Raw genomic sequence first — 8,645 nt, forward strand, 5'->3', positions numbered from 1 at the left:
AGGGAAAGCATTATCCAAGCGAAAGCCGTACGTGATAAGCCCTGCCTGTTTTATCTCTTTCTGCGATGTCGGGGAGGGCTGGGTTTCCAACCTCCTTTCGTCGGACTGACAAAGATTGCGCTGAAAAATTCATCGTGCGCTATTCTGTGCGACCTCCGTAGAGCATGATGTTCGGCTATTTTTTCCGATGGGATAGCTCCTGAATATCCCTGTCAATTATCTTTAATTGCACTAAATTACACACGTTCTTCACATTGGTGGGCTAAAAAAGTGACCTTTACTACACTTTAAAATGAACTTCACCGCATAGCACGCTCCTAGCCAACCATTATCTCGAATGATATCGTTTATCTGCCCTGATTTGTTGAAAACGGGGGGCGTACGCCATTTCTGTGACACTTATGCTGTTCATAATTGTCACAGAAAAGGCGTACGCCCCCTGTTTTCAACAAATCAGGGCAGATAACGATATCATTCGAGATAATGGTTGGCTAGGAGCGTGCTATGCGGTGAAGTTCATTTTTAAGAGTGTAGGCAAATTTCCGACTTAAGCTCGCAAAAATTTACATAATTAAACTTACGTTACACGACATTCACATGAAGAGGTGGCAAAAACCCAGTAAGAACAAATGCCATTGACCGCATGACTCTAGGTGGTGTAGTTTTTTAATTATAATTCAATGACACGTTTTCTGGGACAGCCTGTATAGCACGCTACAAGACAACCATCATCCCCAATAGCAACGTTCTCGCTCCTGATTTGTTGGTTACTGGAGGTGGAGCCTATTATGTAGCCAGCATTGTGGCTGCAAAATAGGCTCCGCGCCTCCCGTTTTCAACAAATCAGGGACGAGAACGTTGTCATATGGGATGATTGTTGGCTATAGCAGCGTGCTATGTGGTGATGTTCATTTTTAAAGCCTATTCTGCCATCACCCCCCCCCCCCCCCTCATTTTAAAGTGTACACTCTTAAAAATGAACTTCACCGCATAGCACGCATCAACTCGAATGATATCGTTATGTGCCCTGATTTGTTCAAAACGATAGTCGTACGCCTTTTTTGTGACACTTTTGCTGTTCATAATTGTCACAAAAATGGCGTACGCCTTCCGTTTTCAGCAAATCAGAGCAGATAACGATATCATTCGAGATGATGGTTGGCTAGGAGCGTGCTATGAGGTGAAGTTCATTTCTAAGAGTGTAGAGCAGAACGTTATGTGTATCTCCGCGTTGGCATCTGATTGGGTGCTACAATTCTTCAAATGACGTAACGATGGACAGAGGTATCTGGATGGCGGTACGTCTACTCGGCCGTGTCCGAAAAAGTGCGTTTTTGTATTAACGCTGCACACGTTATTGAAGTATTGAAGTATCAGAAGTATTGAACAATAAATTGTAAATAGAATTACGAAGCCTAGAAGAACAATATTAGACCCATTGCCCTCTTAGCTAAACGCCTGCAGAAAGGAATTCTGACCTCCTTTTAAGCATACACTCTTGAAAATGAACTTCACCGGATAGCACGCTCCTAGCCAACCATTATTTCCAATGATATCGTTATCTGCCCTGATTAGTTGAAAACGCCTCTTTTGTGACAATTATGAACAGCATAAGTGTCACAAAAAAGGCGTACGCCTTCCGTTTTCAACAAACCAGGGCAGATAACGATATCATTCGATATAATGGCATTCGACGCAATCGTCGGAAATTACGAACACGCGTGCGTGTAATTACTTGGAGCGAATGAAGGAACACAAAAGAGCTGTTGACAAGGCCGCAGAGAAGCAAACCGAACTATGTGAACACGCGATAAAAACTGGTCATAGATTAGGTATCGAAAATCTGGAAATTTTAGCTCGTGAGGGTCGTTGGGGGGGGGCTGAGGAAACAATTGGAATCCTGGCACACAAAGATAACTAAAGAGGATATCAATAGGCATTCGGGCTACCGGAATGCTATGCACCCTTCATACATAAAAAGGGACCTGCAGCTTGTGGTGCGTCATGTGATTCTCCCGCTAAATTTCAGCAATATCGACAAACTTCTGCGCGAAATTCTAAATTTCCCGCGGAATTCATTAGCAGCTCAGCGAATCAGCAGCAGGGTTGTCGCCATTAGTTGCACGCTGCGCCAAAGCTCCGACCCTCCGCTCCCGGCTGCAGCGCGCATAGGCTGCTCCAGTGCTGCACTCACGCAGCGGTTTATCGCTGCTCAGCGCAACTAGTGAGTTTTCGCCCCACATTGCACGGAAAATCCGGGGGAGTAGCATGACAATGCAATAAAAATTTACTTGCATGACAATTATGGGGTCAGCGATATACTTATCTTCGGCGAATTTTCGTGCGTTTTGTCAGGTACTACAAGTAATTTTGTCGCATTCTAATTGAAAGAAGTCAGTGATTTATCCAGACCCCCCTAACGCCCCCTAACACCCCCCAAGTGTTCAGTGACACCCCCCTAACTTTTTCACCTGTGTACCCCATACAGGGGGTGCCCTTGCGATTTCAGCTTTAGACATTTCTCGGTAATGATATGTTAAGCCGTAATGACGTAACCATAATAATGCCCCCCCCCCCCAATTTTTTTTGGAACACCCCTCCACGTTTAAGATTCTGGATAAACCACTGAAAGAAATTTAATTCGTTGAACTAAACTCTGAAATGTACTAAGCTGCGACAAAATTTTCTTACCAGAATCAGCGTTACGGACCCACCCTACACCCCCGCCCAACACCTCACAAATGTTTGGCGACGCCCCCTAACTTTTTTTACCTGTGCACCCCCTTGCTATATCAGCTTTAGACACATGTCGGTAATGTTATGACGTAGCTGTAATGCCCTCCCCCAGTTTTTGCAACACCCCCGCGAGCTTGAGATTCTGGATAAACTACGGGTTAGAAGTACAGCCGGTTTGGCTGTAAATTGGACTTGGATTGGATTGTAATTTGGCTGCAATTGGACGCCTAGATCGGAACCAGGGTGTGACCTTCTCTGTTGTAACGAACGCTTTACGTACGATTTTACTAAGCTTGTTACTGGTGATGACTGCCTGTCCCAGCGATAGACACAGGCTCGACAGTAAAAATACCATCAACAATGTATGCAGATTATGTATACATGTATCCATTATGTTCCGCTGTAGATATGTACGTGTTCATCTTATGTTCCGCTGTAGATATGTACGTGTTCATCTTGCTTGTTATGACTGTGTCTCGCTGTAAATATGTACGCGTTTATCTTGTTTGTTACGTGCGGTAATCAGTTAGTAAGTCTTGTAGCTCTCTCCCTCAAGTAACGCCCCACTGGGGTAATTTGATGTACGTATCAACATAAATAAATAAATAAACTTTATTATCTATAGAAAATGAAGGGTGTCGGTTGATACATTACCAACAACAGCGACTGATACAAACATGGAACGAAACCGAGACGAGGACACGTCGCACATTCGACCTTTACTTTACCTTATGTCAAGTAAAGGTTGAAAGTGCGAACGTGTCTTTGTTTCGTTCTATGTCTGTATCAGTTGCTATTGTCAAACTTTATTATCTGCATTATCTAGTACAGTATTATCTGTCACACACTTTCATAGAGCCAGCGTAGTATCCCAGATGCTTCGGCGGCATACCCTCTATCTACTTCATAGACAGAGCGATCCACAGGTGTACCCTAGTACCCCTGCTTGTTGACATAAACGGTCAGGTCGCGCTGAGCACTCTGCGTGCCTCACTGTAACCCTCAGGGGAGGATCCAGAGCCCCGGTTTGGGGGTGGGTGGGTGGAGGATCTTTGCCAGGGCGCGTAGTGGGGGACGGGAGAGAGGGCAATCCCATGTGCAAACTGACGTTTGGGGGCGATAGCCCCCCCCCCCCCCCTCTCCTTAGGTCCGCTACTGATAACTCTGGATGCACGCAGACGTTGCCAGCACACACTCGTACAAAGGACTAGTATCCACTACGTACAAAAGACAGATTATGATTTACACTCTTAAAACAAAGCTTCACCACATAGCACGCTGAAGGCCAACCATCGTACCGATTGATACCATTATGAATCTTGATTTGTGGAAAGCGCGGGGCGTACGCCTTTTTGTGACAATTAACATTTCTGCATAAGTGTCACAGAAAGGCGTACGCATTTCGTTTTCAACAAATCAGGGGAGATAACGATGCAATTGGGGATGATGGTTGGCTACGAGCGTGCTATGTGGAGGATACGTTTGTAAAGCGACCTTCACCTCAACAAGTGTCTTACTGCAACGAAGCACGCTTAACAGGCGTAAGGCCGTTTGGACTTTTGTATACTCACACAGAACTTCACCGTATATCACGCCCCTAGCGAACCACCATCCCATAAGACATCGTTCTCTCCCCTGATTCGTTGAAAACAACGGGCGTACACTTTATTTTTGTGACACTTACGCAGTGATGTTTTCACAAAAGGCGTACGACCCGTGCTTTCCACGGTTATCACACTGGGCCATAGATCGAGAAGTTACCCTTCAAAAAGAACTCGTTACGAGTTAAGTTACCGTGTGAGAAATGTAACTAAGTTAATAACGAAGTTCTTCAGCCGGAAATGTATCTCGCAGTTACGGGGTTACTTAAAAAAAGAACGGGTTACTTCCAAGTTACTTCGGATACAAAATAGCACTACACAGGTGCAGCGCGCGTGAGCAGTTGAGTTCGATCATGAATTGCCTGCGAAGGAGTGCAACACGGTTAGATCGTTTTCGTTTATGTCTAATCGTCGTCGTGGGCGCGCAATGGTTCCGCTTCATTTCAATGGCAGCGGTTCTTACTTCCTGAATAGAATACTGTCATTGATTGAATATCACGTTTTATGGCATAAAATGACATGAAAGAATCGGAGAGAGAAAGCAAGAAAACAAGTGGACGTTAGTTAAAAGCGAATTAGAAGTAACTTGGAGCTTAGCTTAAGTTACTTTGGCAAAGTTACATGAAAAAGAAACGAGTTCCTCTCAAAGTTACCACGGCGAAAAAGTACCAAGTTAAGTTACAAGTTATCAAAAAAAGAAACTTAGTTACAGTAACGATTTACTTGTAACGAGTTACCTCGAACTCTGCTCTGGGCAATGGTCGGCCTTCAGCTTGTTATGCGGTGAACATCACTAGAGAGCGGACTTCTAGACACTAACAGGGGGTGCGCTTGACCGCATAGCACGCAATGTGCCAATCATCATGTTTCTACATTCCTCGATTGCTTCCAATCGGAAGATAAAATGGTGCGATTCTGAAGGTTGGTTAGCCTAGAACGATTTACGCGATCAAAGGCACTACCTGCTAGTGCCTAAAAATTAGCTCACTAAAGATCACGTAGCACGTTCTCACACTCTAAAAACAGAACTTTACCACATAGCACGCTGAAGGCCAGCCATTGCTGAGAATGATACCGTTATCACTGCTGGGCATGCGCCTTCTTTTCCTTGTGGGAATTATCATAACTGTCATAAGTGTCATATTGTCACAAAAAGGCGGATGCCTCTTGTTTTCAACGAGGGCAGAGAACGATGTCATTCGGGACAACGGTTGGCTACACTCTTAAACATGAGCTTCACCGCATAGCACGCTCCTAGCCAACCATTATCTCGAATGATATAGTTATCTGCCCTGATTTGTTGAAAACGGGAGGCGTACGCCTTTTTTGTGACACTTATGCTGTTCATAATTGTCACAAAAAAGGCGTACGCCTCCCGTTTTCAACAGATAACGATATCATTCGAGATGGTGGTTGGCTAGGAGCGTGCTGTGCGGTGAAGTTCATTTTTAAGAGTGTGTTTGAACAGTGGCGTAATGCATCTTCGATTATCGTTCACCTTTATCCTTCACTTTCCTTTATAGAGTCGATTTACAAAGTTTACAGCCACCTGCTTCCTTGCCACCCTCCGATAGCCTGCGTGCATAGTTCTCATAAAGCCATCGTCCTTGCTCTAAACATCCAGCCTCGTGCACGGTTGAGAAGAGACGTAAAACTTTTCCCTCGCAATTCCGTTCACACGTGTAAACAGAATCCAGCACTTACGTCGAAACGAAAGCAGACGACGCAGTCGGCTGGCTAATGAAACAAGCGCGCGCCACAGAGCAAATGCTCAGAGAAAATCAGCGCAACACTGATGAATAGCTTCTTCGGGCTCGTTAATACGCTTCCTGCACGTTTGTTTCCCATTGGATTGGATTGACTTTTGTTTCGGCTTCTTGTTGCCGGTGTTGTCGATGTCGTTACTGGTGGCTGCGAAGCATTGATTTTTGCTCTTCCGAATAAATTTATATTGGTGCGCAGTAATACAAAAGGAACAGTTTCACGCCATCTGCATACTTGTTCTCTCTCTTTCATTTTCGTCATTTTTCTGTACCCACAGGTGCGTGAATTGGAAATCGCTGTCGTGCGTGAGATTCGATGTCGTTTCTGTGCAGATAACTGTTATTGCTCAAGCTCATACTTGTATGTGACTTGCCATAAAAAGCGTTACTAAATGTGTAAGAGTGGAGCTTGTTGCGGATAACAGAAAGAAGCAAGAGTAGTTAGGGGAAGGGAAGGCCAGGACCTCCTGCAATAATTAGTTCCACAGTTCGTCGATAGCCGTGTAGGTCGGTCCGTAACAGTGATGGAGAGAGAAGAAGTACAGAAGAAGAGACAGAGGAGAAGAAAGAAGAAGTACCAGGATCGGAACATGATCATGTGACAGTGACCAAAATTGTATCGCCAAATATATAAAGCTACCCTGGCCTGGTGTTTGGTGTTTCCGCCACGGCCTACTAGATTATAACGACCATGGCATAATAGGCAACCCCTATGAGGCGCCCGTCCGCACGATCCGCTAGGGGCGCTACTCATCGGCCCTAGAGATCTACATCATGATCGGACAATTGAAATTTGAATTTGAAACGCGCAGAAGCGGACGTACGACTACCGTAGCAGACGACAGCAACAGCTCTTATGAAAACGCTTACGCAGCTCTTATGAAAACCCGTACGTGACGCCCTATAAGCGTAAAAGAACACCCCAGAATGAAGGGTGATCTTGTAAACCCTCCCTGGAGGGAGTGCTAGTACACCCCTGCTTACCGGAGGGTGTTCTTGCACACCCTCCTTGAGGTTGTGGTAGGACACCCCGTCTTACTGAAGGGTGTTCTTGTACACCCTCCCCGAGGGAGTGCTAGTACACCCCTTTTACTGAAGTGTGTTAGTACACACCCCAACCCTGCACAGGAAACGGCAATTCATTACACACCTCAAAATTTCATCTACACTGTGTAAATGAAACAGTACTTCGTGCAAGTGAGTGTTTTCTGATACATGCAAACCCCACAACAAGAAGCCACAACAAATGTAATGCTCATTGCAAACAGTTTATTGGACATATTTGTACATTTGGTGGAATGAAGGGCTGGAATACAGGAACCTTTTACGGTACAGATCACGACCTACTAGATTATAACGACCATGTCATAATCGGCAACCCCTATGAGAAGCATGTTCGCACGATCCGATAGGGGCGCTACTCATCGGCCCGCGAGATCTACAACATGATTGGACAATGGAAATTTGAATTTTGAACGCGCAGAAATGGACTATATGACTACCATGGTAGACGACAGCAACAGCTCCTATGAAAACGCCTAGAATGATGATGATAATAAACTTTAGAATGAAACATATTCCGTGGGACATCCACCGCTTGCGTTACAAAAATACTACGGTAAGCTGAAGTACAAAGTATTGTAGAAGTTGAGGAAGCAATAACCGGGCCGATGAGTAGCGCCACCGCTACTTCCAAATGCGGCGCTGGGAAGGGGAGCCTACACTCTTAAAAATGAACTTCAGCGCATAGCACGCTCCTAGCCAACCATAATCTCGAATGATGTCGTTATCTTCACTGATTTGCTGAAAACGGGAGGCGTACGCCTTTTTCGTGACACTTATGCTGTTCATAATTGTCACAAAAAAGGCGTACGCCTCCCGTTTTCAGCAAACCAGGGCAGATAACGATATCCTTCGAGATTATTTTTGGCTAGGAGCGTGCTATGCGGTGAAGTTCATTTCTAAGAGTGCATGACATGGTCGTTATAATCTAGTAGGTTGTGGTACAGATACAGCTCGTGAGCAACACCTCGTCTGCTGTTATCAACGCTGCCACTTTGATTTTTCTGCCATAAGACTTTGTACGTTCTGCATTGTAACTCTGCATCGCGATACTTAACACAATCAATATGATATAGGCTTTACACAGGTGCACACAAATTCTCCATATCCATCAGATAATTGGTGGGTATAGCATACCGATAAGGGCGAAGTGTTATACGTAGCTACGTCGTATGTCAGTGACTTTTAATGTACACGGAGTGCAGTTACACCAGCAGTAGAGGAGTACAAGTTAGTGGCGTACGCTACACGCCTATCATTCTCTCTAACATGGTAAGCGTGTTTTAAGGGGGATGCATACTGAATGTTGAATGCCCAATACAGGAAAATTAACAAAGAAACTGCAGAGGTCACGTCCGGTACCTCAATGATGGGTTCCTGTGCTGTTACACTGACGCTTGGCTTGTGTGAGGATCTCCTTCAGTGTTTACTGCTGCTGGATATGGTTGTGCATGGCCTGAATCCTGAAATAACGAAAGAACAA

Source organism: Ornithodoros turicata, chromosome 4 (assembly GCF_037126465.1).
Source record: "Ornithodoros turicata isolate Travis chromosome 4, ASM3712646v1, whole genome shotgun sequence".
Classification (NCBI taxonomy): Eukaryota; Metazoa; Arthropoda; class Arachnida; order Ixodida; family Argasidae; genus Ornithodoros; species Ornithodoros turicata.